Raw genomic sequence first — 20,487 nt, forward strand, 5'->3', positions numbered from 1 at the left:
GAAAAATATTGGTTATTTTTAGATATATTTTAGATAACACATATTATATAAACAAACTTTTTCAATCATGAATATTAATAAAACGCTTTATGATCAAGCAACACCGATGAACATTTACGAGCAAAGTTTTAAAAAACTCAACTACAAAATTAACACCCGAAATTTAAAAAAAAAAAATCTAAAACAATTTCATCTATTAGAGATTCATTTATTTTTTTATGTTGAAATTCCTTTTTCATGATAATAAATAATGTATGTCTGAAAATAGTATTTTACTTGCGGGCCGCCATCCATTTTATATTCCTAATGTGGCCCTTCATCCAAAAAGTTTTCCCATACCTGCATTATATCATTCGACAGAATCATATTGTATGAAAAATAGTGTCTCGAAATTCTGCAATTATTATATCCTTCTAAGAAACTGAAAACTGATTGTTGTAGGACTGCTGGTTCACCGTTATGTTCAGAAAGCTTGAATAAAGAAAATATAATCCTGATATTGGCCAATAATTAAGTAAGTATCTCGATTGTTAGGCCATATATCATGATCAAATTTAGGCATATTGGCATGTATTCTTTGCAACATTTTTTCTATACTTTTGACAGGTTTTAGACGTTATAGATAATTTTGTTGTTCTGTGTAAAATTCTATATACAATAACGTTTTTTTTTAGTTTTTGAACATGTTTGGATTTAGAGAATCATCATAATATATTGTTAAAATATTCATTATTCAAAATAACCTTAAATTATATTTTAATTAATGAACTCACCAAAGCGTAAAGAAAATTTTAGGAAAATCATTTATAATTTATATACTTACTATTTTCAGCTTGGACTTATCCCAGATGATACAATTGGATTAGGTTTTATGTCTAACTCACTAATTGTCTAGTTGAGTTTACAATCAGTAGAGATTATCTTCTCAGATGCTTTAAACAGCAAATAACATCATTCATTATTACCGTCCTTCCTCTGATACAAAATATAAAAGCTTACAGTCCATCTGTGTTAAAAAAAAAACAACGAAACCCCTCCAAGCCAATCCACTGCGCACCACAGCCAATCTTAATTAAGCTTATCACGAAACCCTATGTTTGGTTGTGAAGCTTCATCAGTTGTTTATGTCTGGATATGTCTTGGGAAGGTTTTCTCAAGACAGGTCACACACACTTAAGTATGCTATGACTAAGTTTACATGTATTTAAGTTGAACATAACCATGAGACAGAGGTACATGGTGAAAAAAAACAAAAATCAATAATTACAATATTAATCAAAAGCTAATATACGTTCGCAGTATGATGATATTTTATGAAACAATAAAATTGGTATTTGTGATGACCCGATCAGGCCCAATAGGCTAAACAACGGGTTGGACCATTTACATAATATACATTTCAGGGCATTCTCATTGAATGGGATTTACATACAGTGCTCCTACTTTCTCTGCCAGGTTTTCGACGAAACCATTATTATACGTATTCTCCGCTTTCTCACAGACCGTTTTTCTCCGTCAAGAAAGGGAAGCGCGGCATACGGTGAAAGTCATCGGTGTTCACCTCCTCACTTTTCATTTGTGTCATGGTTATAACGCATACTTATATAATATTATTCAGGTCAAATGTATAGATCTCTACCAGGATAGAGAGCGCGTCTATTAACGTGTATATTAGACATTCGTCAGAAACTTTTTTTTATATACCGTATCGCTTAATGTTTTATATTTAAAATCCAATGTCTTTAGTAATAAACTATGATTTTTATAAACGGTTGAATTAACAATCTATTAATTCCATATTTTCTTACAATAATACAATTTATTTCTCTTTTATACCATAGTTCAATATCTCATAAAGGTATATTTATTTTTAGCATCAGAAAAGAAATGTCTATATTTTAACCTCTTATGTTGGTTCAATGTGCCGTGCAACGGAGAAGTTTTTCTATCATTTCGTAAAGTCACTTACCACTTAGTACTTACATCCATTTACCACTAAAGCTGGAATACCCTTCTAAATCACAGCGCAGAACAATGGATGTATTCTGACAAATGTACGGGTAATATATGTTATCTATGTGTATTTACTGAACATACTCTTGTGTCAGTAGCGTGGTTTTAGTTACTTTTTAGAAAGAAACTTACACTATTTTTTAGAACCCACTGTAGTAGAACGTAGCAGGCTTGAAACTATCATCGGTTAAATAGCTTATTTTTCAAGTTTATTAAGCCTCCTTAACTTTTTATTTTTAAGCTAACTTATCAAAAATTTTCCTCATTTCCATGTGTTTTTGTTTCAGATTTCCTGTTAAATAAAATCAGGTCATTTCCCTCCAAAATTCCGGCATATTATTTTGCTTTCTACCGGGAACATGACGTGTACCATACCATAGTTTCGACATCGCTCACGTAATAGTTTTAACGGGTAACTAACAATCGTTTCCCTGTAAAAGTTGAAATGCTCCACAGGAGACGGCTAAGATTTACACTGGATTGAAAAATCAAGTGAAAATACTATCTAGTGAACTCCGTGTATAATCTACATAATATACATCACAATATCAACACCAGCGGTCCTAATACAATGACCATGCTTTCCTTTACATTTAAGGAGTCGTACAGTACACCAAATTTGGAGTACACACAGAAAGTTCATCCGCTAATAATATAACTGTTATTAGTCGTCGATTTGGAAGTAGAAAATTATAATTTTCTGCATTAAAAATTTTAAAAAGATAATATTAACATATTACCACTGGTTATTATATTTCTGATTTATTAATCTTTGAAAAATAAGTTTGTGAACAAACCTGTCGTCATATATGATGTGTGGATCAGAACCAGACTTTTCCGACCCACCCGAAAAAACTGAGTCAGAAATCTCATCGCTATTAATATTCATTTTTTGTCAGAAATATGACTATCATTAAAAATGTCGTCGTATGACACTACCATATACAGTAATTTCTTGCAATCACATAAAATAATTCATTATGAGTGCCATATTTGTCTGTTCCACATAAAAATTGCGGACAAGTCTGGCAACCCTGAAATGCTGGAAGAAACAGAATATAAAGATTTTTCAACAGATAACAGTGAGTACAAGACTTTAGTGATTCATCTGATAAATTATCAGGTATTTTGTTGAAACAATATTTAGTTTCTTTTTTCAATGAATCTATAACTTTAACACTAATTATCTCAGAACTGAATAATTATTGTGGGTTAAACAAGCCTGGTTCTGATCCACACATATTTATAATTGGTTAACAATGAGCTTGGTCTTCGCCACATATAAAGATTGATTTACGACAAATCAAATAGCTTATGAACGATTAGGTCCCACTCCTCTCGGCATTCTATGAGACGCACTACTTGTGGCCCACTAGAAAACCCGTGACACTAATAAATTAGTGCGACTATCTGAAGTATTCACCGTTTGCTTTAATATAAAGATTTGGTATATCTAAAAGACAAGACAGGGCGGACGACACAAACGGACACTAACAATCCATGCACATTCGATTATCACGTATGCTTGCAATAACTCATAATTTAACCGTTGATTATACCTGCTAACCAGGTGCTTATTGCTAAACCTAATATGCGAAGTGTCTGGGTATATAAAAGACAGTATCCTTTATATTTTCTTAACCCTGCCCCTTCCCCTCCCTTATAAATCAATAAATAAAATATTATGAATATTTTTTTTTCAAAATGTACCCCTCATTACATGCTTGGTTTGAACTATGATAAAAATAAAACGAATCAAAATACGTACTAAATATAATGTAGTACCTACCTTATTAAAATAAAACACAAAATGTAGTAAATGTCTACTTATTCCACTTAGTTAAATACTTTTGGATGATTAAAAAGAATGCCATTTAACAACTACTGGTAATATTGTATAATCATCAGCATTGATAAATCAACTGTCGGGTCTCTCCCATTTGATTCCATTCCTCTCGGTCTTATGTTTTTATCAGTAGCAATAATCAGCGTTTGCTAGCTGCTCCGTCAGCTCTAGCAAGCAGCATCAAGATGGATTCCATGTATAAAAAAGAAAGGAAAACAGGCCCCTCAGATGAAGGGTAAAATTATTAAACATGAAACATGCTTTGCCTACTGATTCTCTAAATGCTGGTTGTCCAAATTCGAAAGAAAATAAAATAAATTTCGGGGTGCGGGTCACCGTCATTTCCGAAGCGCCGTTTGCGGCCGACTGAAGCTACTCCGGCCCGCGCCGCGCTACTTTCGTGACTTTATTTTTTTGTTTTCGTTACCACTGCCTGTGAAATGTTTTCGTAACGAATCCGCCCAGGTGGTCAAGACAAAACCATGCTAATAGTGGTACCTACATATCTACTTCAGTCAATCCGTTTTACCTAAGTATAGTATATTGTTTCCGGGAGATTTTAATGCAACTTTTTACGAAAAATGGTTGAATAACTATAAAATAAATTAAATAAAAAAGTTCTCCACTGATTCTGAACGGAATTTCTTTAATTATCTAAAAATCTCGAAAAATCTAAAAACCAATCTCGAATTCTCGAAAAAAAGAAGTATTTTCGATTTCTAAAATTCTCGTACCTTGAGAAATAACAAAAGTCGAGAAAACACAATCTCTATACTAAGATTCGCATTAATATTGTATCAAGTTTCTATGAGCACTTGATAATATAATAACACAGTGTATATTATTTTATAGATCTACGTTTTACCTCTGGATCACCATACCTTTCTATGTTTACGGACATGACTCACTATTACTTATAACCCCCATATATCAAATAGACGTAAGTTTATCGTGATTATGAACCCACCGCATAGCACGTCTATGCCGCGCACGCTATCAAGTAGATCCGCGTCTGTCTATACGTTGTTTTTTCACCCCCTATTGACTTGACGGCGTGATGAGTAAAATTGTCGGAACTCGATGTTACGCCGTGTGTAGTTTTCTTGCTTTTTTCGTTTTCTTCACCGTACTTACAGACAACGCCAGCTATGACGGAATCGTAACAGATAGAATGAATTTTCTGCATGATTTTTCTTAACGGACAACGGCGATCTCTCATGTGTGAAATAAATAAACCTCTATCTGCGAAATTGAGATAATATACCTATGTAGTATATTAATGCATATAATAGTATATACAATGCTACCACTGCTATATATCGAAGCATTATTACGGTCGAAATAATTATTTGGCCTAAACAGACCAAGTTTATTATTATGTATCACAAAATTCCCGCACGTTTGAGTCAAAATCCTTAAAAATACCAATTGATCTGTTAGTAGCACAGAACAAAGAGTTCCCTGTGTCACTCGGATGACGGTACTGACAGCGAGAATGTCTACCTACCTGAAGGATAACCTTTTCTGACAGTCGAGATAGGATCATGGGTGAACACGCCACGTTAGCCTTATTATCTATTCTTCCCATAATTTTAATCATGTTTTAAAAAATGTAATCAAATAGTTTTGCTACCTACCGGGCGGCGGAACTAGATTTTCTATTCTATAGAGATGTAGGTATTAAGAAAATGTAAATTACTTTATTTTACCATTACCATTACAACATTACATAAATAAGTAACTCTAAGAAATGTGTATCTGGCCAGTATGATCATTAAAGTGCAAATTAGCCGATTTAAATGGGTTTATAATACAACGAATCACATAAAACCATTAAGACATATTAATTTTAAGAAAATAGTTTTAGTTTTATAGGACAAAGAAATCATCTTCTTCTCAAACCAAAAAAAGATTTACATATTAAATATGACTGCTTCATTGTCATTTTTTCGTGATCTAGTATCTATTTTTTGAACCAGTCAAGAGTATAAAGAGTGTACGATGTAATAGAATAGAGGTCGTTAAGCAGATAATAACAATGGGCTGGACATATTGCTCGGCGAGTGGACAACCGCTGGACAAACGCCGCCTTACATTGGTACCCAAGAAGCATTAAACGTCCACTGGGTCGCCCTAAAACACGCTGGATGGACGAACTCATAAAGTTCTATAGATGTAGGCACTTAGTAGCGAAAAACTTCGTACCGAGAAGAGTGGAGGGAGGTTTGGGAGGTTTTCATACATTATTGGATCGATCCCAGCTGATGATGATGATTAAATATGATCTTTTTTGTTATAGGTAGTCAATTCAGTGATCTGATCATTGCACTGGTTTCGAATGGTCTACAATTTAGAATTTGCTATCATGTTCCACCTTTATTTTACACCTCTTCTCGTATCATACTGAAATTTCTTTATGAATTCTTTTTATATTTAATGACATACCAATAATTAATTGACTATTGAGGAAGTAGTAATCAAAGCTGAATTTATATACCTATATCTAGTATGTCTACATAACAAAAATATCCAACTTTGTGCCGCTCTATAATCTAACTGGCAACGGATATACATTAAATAGGTAATAAAAGATACTGTATAGTAATTTTAAGTCAATAACATTTTATTTTGATAACAAATACAGATAAGGATGGGTCTTATAAATAATTTTCAGTAAGGGTGGGAATAAAAAATGGAACTTCGAAGAAAATATTATACATTATTTTTTACCTTTTTGTCAAAACACTCGCGCTGCGAGAGAAATCTTTTGTTTACTTAGGATAGAGGAAAAAGAAGAATAACTGAGAGCAGCAAAGAAACGGTAGACAATATGTAGAGATGTGTTGTATAGAGAATCGATACTTGCAATCGGTCTCAATCGGTATCGCTTTTGTTATCAAACATAATTATATTATTTGATAATGGAAACAAATAATACCTGCCGATACGGTCACCTTTATCAACGGTATGAATCCGATAATTAACAACTGGAATATAAGGGGGGATTTGCATAAATAAAACTGAGGCGTTTTGCTGTGATATTATTTAAATATTTTCAATTTCTACTTTACTATGTCATCAAAAATCATTTCAATCTGACGACCACATATTAATATGGTGGCGGTGGAAAAAAAATATAAATACACTGGTACGCTTGTTCTTTCCAACAAATTCATTAGCTTACTAAATAATTATTGCTGCACGTAAAAAATTAAAGAGCAATCATAAAAATACTAACTTTACCTACACTGCAATAAGCTGCGTTCATATCTTCACAATACTGTTTTTCTATTCGGTTATATCTAGAGATACCTGCATATTATAATGTATGAAATAATATTATATATTATTGAAAAATTAACCTTCATTGGAATAAGCATGACTTTTGCAAAAAAAAATATTTGCATTTATAAAATTACTTAGTGATATGGTGTGGCTATATATATTCTATCTTAATTCCTTCTACTGACAACTTAACTAATATTTATTAATGTGAAATGACTAATAGGAAAATGGCCGATAAGTTCTACATAGCATCGAAATTATATAACTACAGAATGCTTGGTACATTATTAGAGAACAAAATTACATCTTCCTCTAGTTCCACTGAAAGGACCATAACTTAATAATATGTACAATGCGACTTTATATCAAGCCTTCTACGTCATCTCGTTCTTTTAAACAACAAAACACGCCCCCCGCATTTTTCTCGCTACTACATTCCCTGCACCCATAATTCAGTATGTGCTTGATATCGCGAGTTTTATTAACATTACAAAGCCTAAACCTTTGCGGATGCATACGAAGAGCATTATTTCGAATGTAGTGTATTGTAGTGTATTGTATATAACAATTGGTGGCCAGAAAATAAATAACTTAAGATTCGCAGATGATACTACACTAATCGTTGCTGATGAAAGAGAACTCACAGAGCTGCTACACCGGGTAGAGGAAGAGAGTCGCAAATACGGCCTCCGTATTAATAGGAATAAGACCAAGTTAATGGTTGTTGATCGGGCCAACCTTCTACCAACACCAAGTACACTCCAAAACCTCGAAACAGTCGACGAGTTTGTATATCTTGGATCGACCATCAGTGGAAAGGGCGGATGCGAAGCGGAAATAAGAAAGCGCACACAGATTGAAAAAAATGCGATGACACGCCTTAACACTATATGGAAGGATCGGGGAATTTCGATTGCCACAAAAATGATGCTTATGCAAACATTAGTGTTCTCAATATTTCTATACGGAGTCGAGTCGTGGACCCTGAAGGCAAGAGAACGGAAGGCAATTGATGTTTTTAAGATGTGGTGTTGGCGCCGAATGCTTCGCATTTCTTGGACGGAGCACAGGACGAACCAGTCAATCATCCAGAGACTGAAGATAAAGGAACGGCTCTCGATGATATGTCTGAGAAGAATTCTGCAGTTTTTTGGATATATTGTCAGGCGCGGACCGGACAACCTGAAGAGACTGGTAGTTTTGGGTAGCCTCCAGGGAAGGCGAAGCAGAGGAAGAGCGTCTGCGCGATGGAGCGACCAAGTGAAAGAGCTGACTGGGGGCACCATCCATTCTGCCCTGAGAGAAGCGGAAGATCGAGAAGGATGGAGAGTCTTGGTCGCTCAAAGGATGGCGAAATTTAATTGTGGTCACGATCCTCAGCCATGAGTGCATGACCAAGAAGAAGTATTGTAGGGGAGAAACGGAAAATAAAGCTTTTGATAATTCATTTCATTAGTGACAGAGATAGAGTATCTCCTATAATATGTCAACACGTAATGTAATAGTATCAGCGCGCAAAAACCACGTGACGTGATAATGTCAGCGCATACAGTGGTGTGACGTAGAAGACTTCGTATAAAAGTCACACTGAAACGCCGCGTTCGGTGGCATAGCAACTTTCGTGATTGCTATCGATTGATTGATTTGCTATCTTATAATCGACTTCTGATAGTGGATAGTAAGAAATAAGTAATTGAAAATATCTGTTGATATCATTCACCCATTCTACTAAAATGTACTTATTGTATGTGAGATTAACTTGTACAAGACCATGATGAATTACCTCGACGCTTTAATCTTGGTAGTATCGTAATTTTATAAACATCCCTATGGATGGGTACTTGATGGCTACAGGGTAGGTGAATCTGAAAACTGCGGACAAAAAATGAATAACGAATACAACGCCGGGTAAAAACATGGTTAGCAAATAAATTGGGGTTCATATTTTTTCTTTTTTCTCGAAACGCATAATAAGAAAAACGAGAATTTTCATGTATACCATATATTATACACTGTGTATGAGAAGTAACAATGCGATAGACTCATATAACTCATAAATATATAATATACTATAATTCCATCCTTTCCTAGTGATATTTTGAGTTCATGTCTGCCAGCACTGAGTCCAGCTCGAGTTTTGTAAAATGCGGATCATCAGCTGTAAGAGACGTGAGCTCCATCCTTTCTCTGATCTTTTGCTGTTCTTTTGTTTCCCTATACGTATATTATCAGGAAAGAATTTATTAATGACACATTTGGCTGTCTCATTAATAGATTGATATTTTTCATTTGGTATGCTCCATCATTTTTGTATCGAACAGTAGGTTTTCCAACTTGTAATATTGGCTTCTTGCATAGCTAATTAGTACCCATTCCGTGCGGCCAACGCAACAGTTGCGTTGAACAATACTTTATAGAAATGCGACAAACGCAACTGCTGCGTTGGATACTTTGTGCCTTTATTATTGACTTGAAATTGGTTCAGCGTGTTTTAAAACTTAGAATATATAGTGCAGCATGGTTCCTTAGTCATCAGTGTTTGAATTAAGTTTAGCATCTAGGAATACTGAGAGTGTAATGAATTCTCTTCTGTTTTATTAGACTTTTGTAACCTGTGCTTTGTTCGATGTACTGCGCAATAGTATGTTATTTTAGTGAGGTGCTATTTCTCTCTCTTTGATTTCATTATTAATGTAATTAAGAGTGTTGTAAATTTATTTTTAAAACCCAGTTAAACATTCAATATTGGGCTACGTATCGATTGTAATTATTTTATAGTATATCGCTCCGGTAATAACTACGAATACACATGTATGTAAATAAAATAATAATATATATTGTACCTATATAAATAAATATTGTGTTATTTTCCCTTCAAATAACTCAACAGTTGCGGTACACGGTGTATAGGAGTATGCATATAGTGTAACTTTATCAACTGGGATGTTCCCGACCAAGTTAACCTACATATTTCTCTACTCTGGGAACATGTGTATTTTATTTTTTACGCAGTCAAAGATACGCAATACCTATATATTATAATCTATTTTAAGTTATTGTCGTAAACTTTGTAAAATTATTGTAAACTTATTTTTAAAAACATGTGCTATGCTTCTAATCTTCATCACATTATAAATATGCTTAATTTTTCATGTTTACTATGAAATGAGGAGCTTTGAATCAATATAGTTTGGAAACTTTTATTATTTCCTAGAATCTAGAGTAGGATGCATATTTTTATGGTTTTTGTTCCGGTTCAATTACTTTGGGTTAGAGTTACTTTATAAGACTTTAGCTTGAAACAGACTAAGTCGATGTAGTTTAACTTTATAAGCATTGGCTGGTTATCCCACAACTGAAAGAGACAGCAGATTCAGTATCTAATATTAACAGATATCTCAAACTCACTCCAATAATGTCAAATGTTTGTTTTTTCATAATTTTATAAACTTTCATTTAAAAAAATACATAAAACCTTGAAATTTACATTCCTGATTCTATCGTCGATAGAAAAAAATGCCACCTTTTGCTTATTTATCTAATTCTTGCGAACGGGATAATAATATTACAAATCAATATATACCTATTCCAATATGTTATTGTCATCTTTCATAATATTATTGATGTTCTATAACATGTCTATCAAATGAAATATGAAACCTTGGGATAGCTTTAGAGGTCTGTATCTAAGAAATAAAAGCGATTAGGTACATTAATTATTGTATTATCGATACCAATATCAACACAATATATTAAACCGCTAATGAAATGATTAAAATACACTGAATGGTTCGCAATAAATTATATCATCATCAACAGGGTCAATCCACTGCTAAATAAAGACCTCACCTAGCTTCCTCTACTCTTATAGTTCTTCACTTCCACGTACACGTCTTTATGAGTTCGACTATCCAGCGGGTAGGTATTAGTGCTTCTGTGATCGTTCAGTGCCCCTTGGATACCACTGTATAACAGTATTTGTCCAGCAGTTGTCCGCTTGTTGAGCGACATGTCCAAAGTAGGCAGAGATCAATATGGCATGGAAAAGAGCATGTTGGGCATAACAAGGCCAGAAAATAAACCAATGGATAAGAGAGCAGACAAAAGTCTACGATTCGACAAAAGTTGTTAAGTAGATGAAATGGCAATAAATTAAATATGAATATTAAGCACACTATTCAATTCTCCGTCGATCCACGTCAAAAATCGGCTTAACGCGACCTCAAGCTTTCATTATTTTTTGGATACATTAATTCTATAGGTGACCATAAATTGGTACTGTGATTAAAACCTATAACCTGCGCTCGAAATTGACTGCAACACACCGGAGCGAAGTTCCTGTTCATGAAATCTCTGAGATTACCGCTCCATCTCGTGGAAAAATCAAATATTGCATTTCGAGTCGTGAATTATTAAAAAGTAATATACCTAATCATTTACTTTAAATATATTTTTCAAAGTTTATATGAAACTTATCGGAATCATAATATTAAAAAATAATGTTTATGACATGACGTAAACCTGAATGTTCATGTCCGGTGTCGACCACATTATGTCCAAATCGTGCATGCCACAAGACTGTCCCAGTTGACCGTCTAATCTTGGCGGGTATAACAAAAAAAAATGACTATTCTTATATGAATAATACTTACATAAAATTATTACATAAATATGTTAATATTTTCGGAAAATTATCGAGCTTGGGTTCGTAAAATTTTCCATTTTTAACGCTGCCTATAGCCCGTAACAAAACCCATAGCATGCCACTAAATACCGAAATAATTGGAGCCAAAGCATATAAAAGCCTATCTGTCAAGACGTAGAAGTCAAATCATCATTATCATGATCCTCAGACATAAGGTTCCAAATACGAATAACAAGATATTTTTAATGCGACAAACATAAGGTTACCTGTCAGAGGAAAAAGTATAAATATTTAAAATGTATACCTAGTGGCCCCCGTTGGTCATTGTGGTATCTGAGTGCGACCCTTAGAGTTGCAGAAGACTGGCAGTTTGTTGTAAAAGTGGTCGTCGGTTGTAAAAGCGATAACAGATAGCATCGTAGCTAATGAGTGGCACAGAGGAGAACAAAAGATGGCGTCGCGAGTACGTTTCCGCGGCAGGCCTTTCAGCAAAAATCCCGGACGTAATTACAAGAGACGCGTCTGGGATCTGTCATTCATGTCTAATACAGGTCAAAAGGGTAATCAAAAATCGCCGATGTCGTCAACCGGTACCATTATATTATAAATCTTTCATCACATACGACGATCTTAGTACCCCGTTTACACGTGCATAGATTTACTGTTCACAGTAATAAAATTTATGGGGAAGCATGTAATATCCTGCAGTTAGCAAGATTACGTGCATGAATCAAACAAGTTTAGAAGAATCCGAATTTCAATATGCAAGTAATGCTTCTATGACATTGAGCTGACAAGCTGCTTGTTGGCGAATTTAAAAGTGGGCGAGTCAGCTAGTGCCATTGTGATGATGACACACAAAACTTTCCACTCACTCAGAAGTCACTAAGTAGATTACTTACAATCTGCTTGTTAGCTTATTCGATGATGACACTGGGCGAGTTTACAAGCGGATTGTAAATTCGCCAACAAGCAGCTAGTAAAGTAGCTCAATTTCATCGAGCTTAAAGATTATTTTCGATCTGCGTCTGCGCAGAAGAGCGATAATGGCGAACCTGTCGGTAAAAAAACGAACTACTAATTTTGAGCTTAACCGATTTTTAATACGACATGTCAGATAGTACTGTGAAATGACAACATCGAGCCTCGCTTACTCTTGAAGAATGAGATTGGCGAGACAGTCAGCACTTTTACGTGTAAACAGTTATTGTCATGATAGTTTTAAATGAGCACTATTGCCGACAGTAATTCTATGCATGTGTACATGCGCTATTAAGCATGTATTATTATTATTATGAATCATGATACTTACCGTCGACATGAATCTACGTAGGTACGTTGTCATAAAAATGACAACGTATAACACAAATACGAAGCTTTATCAATAATCAATAATTACTACAGCATTTAATTTTAAATTACAAAATATATTCATTTTGAATGTAATCATTTCATTTGTTTGTGTGCTCCTTGTGATTGATGCAAACTTGCAAGATTTTTAACATCTTACATCAATTTTAAAAGCGACAAGCGAATATCGCCTCTATTGAGTACATCAAAACGGTCCCAAGATTATTTTGAGTCTAAATAAATAAATCAATTTAAACAAGACAGGATGTGGTAAATACTAAAATACAAATAAGCACTCTTGCAGGCATGTGGAAAATAATGTACTTATAATTCCATCGTCTCGCAGTTTCTTATATTTTAATTTTAGTCTCAATTTCATTCGCACGAAATGGATTTATTTGGTGTATCTAGTCTATACTCTCTAATTATTAGCTAAGGTGGTGCGAGAAAGCAATACGACGTAAAACGATAATGATCAAATCGGCTATAACAAACTCGTCTAATACTTATATAAAGAGATCGTAATCTTTCAAGAAATATAAATAATATGGTCGTTGCTGAGCCTGGTATTTTCTAGTTCTATAGCGATCATTCCACTCAGCATTACAAGTGTGACACACTTCAATATTTATGTTTTGTTATCAAAACAAAGCATAGTGACAGAAGTAATTGTCAGCATTTCCTCAATCATAACCTAAATCAATAGTGGCAATTATGAATTCTTTAATTGTGACAATTTCACCACGAAACTTGCGGTTTATATATAAAAATGCTAATAACTGGTAATAATTCCGCAGTACCTATTCCAGACTGATGAGAATTTTCAGTTATGGAGATGACGGTGAGGAAGAGAGAGTATAATATTACCATCTCAATAATACTTCTGGAACTTCTGTGAACTTATGCATTCTTGTAGTCGTCGTTAATCGACCAAAGCATAGCCAATTTTATTTTTGATTGAAATTCGCGCCTTTTTAGCAAGATGACTAATTTTGTTCCCTGGGGAAAATGAAAAACATAGGCGTTTATAAATTCGTATACCTGAGAAAAAATCAGTTGCCCTTCCATCGTTATAACTATTACAAAGTACTGAGTTATCGATTCAAAAATATAGCTTCCCCGGGTTCGTTGTTTTTATTTTCGAGTGTTTTAATCTCGAGCCTCTGCCAATAAGTTAAAATCAATTCCATAACCGTGTAAAATTAACATATAAATTTGCTTTGTCGAATGTATAAATTAGTAGCAAATCAAATGTGACTGGTAGGAACGATAAATAAAGTGTACCTATTATCCCTACTCCTGAAATCAAAATCTTATCGAGTTTTCTGCCATATACCGTAAAGTAGGTACGATAAAGCTTTAGTTTCACAATCGAATTCCTAAAAAAACATAACATAATATATTAAATAATTTGTTACAATAAATTTTTGTTGACTGGCAAAAATATTTGCTAAACTTAGTTGAGAAACTTGTATATATGTACACCTAATACATGACGCCATCAGGTGGAATAGTGATTGTTTTATAAAATTTATTGCCAGTATGTAAGACGTGGAGATGGAGACAAAATACACAATAACATCTTGGTTACTAATTTATTCTACCCATACAATTTATTTTATAAAATATTTTATAATAATCTTCAATTTAATAATGCCAACATTTTATTATAGATTTCCTTTCAGATCGTTATAATATGTAATAAAGATTTACCATATAATATGTTAGACACTAATTTAATCAATATTTTTCATGGAGGCTATATGGATTCTTTCAGTGGCCTTTATCCAAACTAGTGTTTCCTGTGTGTGCTTAAATTCTAGTTGCAAGAGACTTTTATTGGGCCAGAATTATTTTAACATGTATATTATGTTTCACTGTTCACCGTGACACTGAAATAAAATTCTGTGCACCAAATTTGAATGTAATGCAAAATGTTACCATTACCATATTATTACAATTTTTCACAAAATCGCGACGAGCACGGTGACGGGGCAGTCTAATGCTGCAGTAATTGTATAAAAATTGAATTAAAGTTCTGTTGGCGTGGGTTCGAATCCAACTTCCGACAATTATATTAATTTAATTTATCCACTTTAACGGAACTAGTAATTTATGTATTATGTATGATGGCACAATGCATTGAAAAATGCATTTTTTACCTAAAAACTTTTTGTAAGTATATTTATAAACTTTTGTCATAACATATTTTTAAATCAGAATACCTACTACATTTTGACACTGAATTCTATATAATAATGCCCTATTTAGTCTTGCAAACCTTTTCCTGTAAAAAGTTCAACAATTGAATCTAAAACTATCAGTAAGCCTCGACAAACTTTTCCCTGACCATATATTGAAAAATCGGCTGTTTCAAACTTTTATGAATAATATCACAACTTTAACAAGTACCTTCCCATGGTCGGATTAGATACATTTTTTTCAGACATAGATATTTACCTGAATACACTTAATTGAACATTAACCCAATATACATAAAATTTCCATACATGTGTCACCTTCTTCCAGTATTTTACAGTTCTACGTTCATCCAGGTAGCTGTAGAGCATTTGATCCGATCGTCTATGCCTCCCATAAATTTATTATAATCGGCAATTACTTCAGGCTTCGTGACAGTTTTTTCTACACCATAGCGAATTGTGGAAACATTTTTACTTCTGCCTTTTCTGTAACTAGAAAGAAGAAGAACTGGTCCTTTCTGGGACTGCTTTTGTCTATGGGCAGTCGTTAAAATTTCGCCACTTCGGTAATATTTCAATTCTCCAACAGAAAATTTTTTCTTGAAATATTAGAGCAAATATTTTTTGTTTTTTCGTACAGTACCTGTTACATATGTTTTTAGACGATAAAGATTTTTTATAAGTGGAATCGAATTAAAAAAACTATCAATAAATACGTGGTAACCTATGTTGAAGGAATTACCCATATCCGTCAACTTCTTTCTCACTGTATACCCAAGACCTTTATCTTTTATTTCTTGCTTGTCTTCCTGGCTCTTACTACTTCTATATACGAAAAATACAAGACAATAATTTACGGTGGGTCACATATCATCCAAAATTTAATTCCCCACTTATGATGACACTTGTTTGGTAAGTAGGTACTGCATCAACGATGTGCAATTTTTTGTGCCAACCAAACTTTTATCAATGCTCAACTCCATGTGAGGGGTATAATAATCGCGAAAAACGTAATTAGTATGGTCCACAATCGGTTGAGATTTACGACAAGGGTCTCGTATAAAGGTTTTTCTGGTCCACCCAAACGGTTATCAACGACCATATGAAAAAAAAACAGTAACATTTGAAAACGTTTTCTTGTCATCATTTTACTGAACCATGGAGTCTGTTAGCTGGATATTGTTAACCAATAGGAGATTATTGTTGGCTCTTTAGTCAATCCCATATTTATAATACACGCAAGAATTTTTTTTATTTCGCCTTTCGATGTATTTCCGAAATTACGTGAATCTTGAGGAACCAGTTCGGGATCATGGTATTTCTCCAAAAATCGTTTTGCATATAGATTTGTTTCTCTAACAAATAATTCAAATAGCGACGTTGTAAACAATAAATTCAAATAGTCAATTGGTGTGGTAGGAATGACGAAAAATGGAATACTCGACTCCCCATCTTCTGTATCTGTCACCTCTACCCACTCATATTCCTCAGATGTATTTACTATAATATCATCATCACTCTCACTAGATTGGCTCTGCTGTGTTGGAATAATATTATTTATGTGAATGTCACTTTCCGATTCAAAATCACTCTATGATTCATCAAAGCTAACTGAAGCCATAATATTTATAATAAATAGGAAACTTGGAAAATCCGATTAAATCGGCTCAGGGTATTTTTAGCGGTTCTATTATAATGGATATATCGGCTCTAGGGTATTATAAGACCACTTACACTTCGCACTGATACATAAATAATGCGAATCTGATAATTTTGATTGTACGTTAGATTTTTAATTACATATTATAACACATTATAATTTCGGGAATAGTTTGCGATACTTTAAAAAGCTGTGTGATTATATGTACTAAAACCTAGTGTATTAAAATATATAATCATTATTATTAATAAATATCGTTTTAATATCCGCAAACCCATCACATCATACAAGTGTTATTGCTGACATATATTTTGTACAATATAATATGATATAAAAATCGCATAAAAACTGAACACAATAATAATTTAGAACAAGGGGGTACCTACATCTTATTTGTATATAACTTTAAAGGTATATTATTATTGTGTTGTTAAGTGATATTAATATTCTAATGCAATCAAGCATTCGATAGATAACAGATCACAATGACGATTTAAAATTATTATCAGAGGCGAATTCAAACATAATCCCCGGTTTCATTTATCCTTAATAAGTTCATTCAGAATCTTTTTTATAAAGGAAAATTAAGATAGCTTCTCTAAGCATTTTCTTTCTTGCCACTTTCCTTTCATGTTGGCACAGTACGGCCCTGATTACATCCCATGATGCAGGGGTTTTCTATATTCGGCTTACAGTTTAAACTTACGCCTGTTATAATAATAAGTATTTTACATCACAAATATATCTACATAAGGGTACACTTTTTTTAATTATAATATAACATACACCTAATTTTTACGTTGATTTTATAAAAATACCTCATTAACTCAGTCAAATGAAACTCATGCACTATCCTCCTTGGCGCATGTGTGTTTAAAATAACAATATGATTGAAATTATAGAGTTTTTTTTACGAATGTTGTATAACAATTTATTATTTTCTTCTTCTTTCAACCATGTCCGATCCTAATAGGATCATATGGGCCTCCACAGAGTAGAGGTTTGTATTAACAGATTTTGTTTTTTTACGAGAAATGGATGTCAGCCACTTGCTCAACCTATTAGGTCCATACCCTGCACAAATTGAAAAACAATATGTGTACTTGCCAGCCCCTGGATTCGAACCTGGGACCCACGGCGTTATAGTCCAACGCTTAAGCCGCGCGGCCACTGTGGGTGTATAACAATATACCATAGGTATAATTATTGACGTGTTGTTGTTGCATTGAGGTTTAATATAATATACTTGACTTTCAATCCCCTTCGTCTCTTATTAATTATGAAGGTTGTAACGGATCTTAAAAGTTCATCAAAGCTCTGCTGAAAGTTATATTAAACCTCATTCAAGAATGGTACTAAGGTCAATGTGAAATAAGGCAACAATGCCAATACAGTTACGAATTACCACTGTAGGATGACTTACCTCTACCAGGAATAATAAAATATTGTTTCTGCATATAATTTCTATTAAGGGCGGACGTGCTCAGCGTGGGTCAAAATGGAGTTTTTTTTTTTCTATTTTCAAAGCATGATCCTGGACATATCTTAAATGTTGTAGATAATCTATTTGTATAATTTTGAAGCCTTATTATCCTTTATATTTATTTTAAACATTTGATGACTGCATAAAGTATTTTTATTACATAAAATAGTATTCTTTTAAACCTCTCGCTCTAATGTTTTAGAATATAGTCATATTTCGGTACATAACTGTGCCGTGGTGTTGAAATTTTTTACATTTATTAATTTTTAAACGCATTTATAAAACCATTAGTATAATTTATGACGAGATAATTTTAGTAAAATATTTACGATAAACTATTATATTGATAATCTCTGTGATCCCAAATTTGACAAGAATTAGGCATTTTATTATTCAAAAAATGGGCAAGATTAACGGCCCACGTGCTCGTCGTAGGTCAAAATTGAGTTTTTATTGTATTTTCAAACCATGATCCTGGACACTCCTAAAACGTTGTAGATAATCTATTTATATAATTTTGAAGCCTTATTATCCTTTATAGTTATTTTAAACATTTGATGACTGCATAAAGTATTTTTGTTACATAAAATAGTATTCTTTTAAACCTCTCGCTCTAATGTTTTAGAATATTGTTATATTTCGGTACATAACTGTGCAGTGGTGTTAAGATTTTTTACATTTATTAATTTTTAAACGCATTTATAAAACCATTAGTATAATTTATTACGAGATAATTTTTGTAAAATATTCACGATAAAAAATTATATTGATAATCTCTGTGATCCCAAATTTGACAAGAATTAGGCATTTTATTATTCAAAAAATCGGCAAGATTAACACATTTGAAGATAATTCTAAAGATATTTATTATAATCTATGTCTTTGACCATTCAAGTGTGATAAACATCTTATGAATAATGATTGCTTTATAATAATTATTGACCAAAGAATAAGGTAGTTTTTTTTTTTAATACGCCATTTCTTTTGTCATTCCCCAGTGGTTAAGCTACAACATATGGCCGTAGCCATAAATTGACAAACTATAATTAAAGTAGGCAGTAAAATGATATTGACGCGCGTGTTTTATTGCTTTTATTGCTATTTATATAAACATATTAATTTTTGTAAAAATGACGTGTATGAGTAAAATAATCTGTATTTCGATGGTAAGTAAAAATCTTACAGATATAATAATATGTACACAGATCCATAATATGTCGAAACGCTATTCCCACAATATTATAATAGTAAAAAATCGTTGCTGAGAATATAAATTCAAATTCCATCAATAATTGTCCTCTTACGATGGTTTTAATCAGTGTAATATAAGTTAAGCCGCGATGAGGAGAGACATTCTCACTCACCCTATGATGCTACAAACTGCATTTATTATATGAAAGCCTAGAAATGTTCCCTCGTAGAAAGGAAGTCGTCATGACCGACGGAATTAAGAATCTCGTCGCTTTCAATCAACATAATATATGTAGAGGGATGCTACCATAAGATGTAATCGGCCTACTACAATTCACTGCAATTCACTGCATAATCAATTAGGTTATTAATTTTAATAAAACACATTTTACGAAGCATTCCTCAGAATTTAAAATTAATCAGGACCTGTTTCATCCACTTCAATGAGGCATTGTTAACTGATGACTAATGTAATGTAAACGATCGAAACCGGTCCCGATGATAATTACATTTTATATAATTAGTTATATTATATATATTATTGAATATTAATTTTATATAATTTAAATTCTAACAATAGTATATTAAAATAATATTATATCCATGATTTGATACAAGTAATATAATATACGCCCACGATGGCCGAGTGTCTTAGGCGTTGGCTTATAATGTCATAGATCCCAGGTTCGAATCCCGGATCTGATAAAAACACATATTGTTTTTCAATTTGTGTTTGGAGTCTCAGATTATGAACCTAATAGGTTGAGCAAGTGGCTAACATCAATATCTCATAAATAACTGTTAAAACAACCA

This window comes from Rhyacophila brunnea, unplaced genomic scaffold (assembly GCF_057557595.1).
Source record: "Rhyacophila brunnea isolate RB1 unplaced genomic scaffold, BYU_Rbru_1.0 scaffold_1, whole genome shotgun sequence".
Lineage (NCBI taxonomy): Eukaryota > Metazoa > Arthropoda > Insecta > Trichoptera > Rhyacophilidae > Rhyacophila > Rhyacophila brunnea.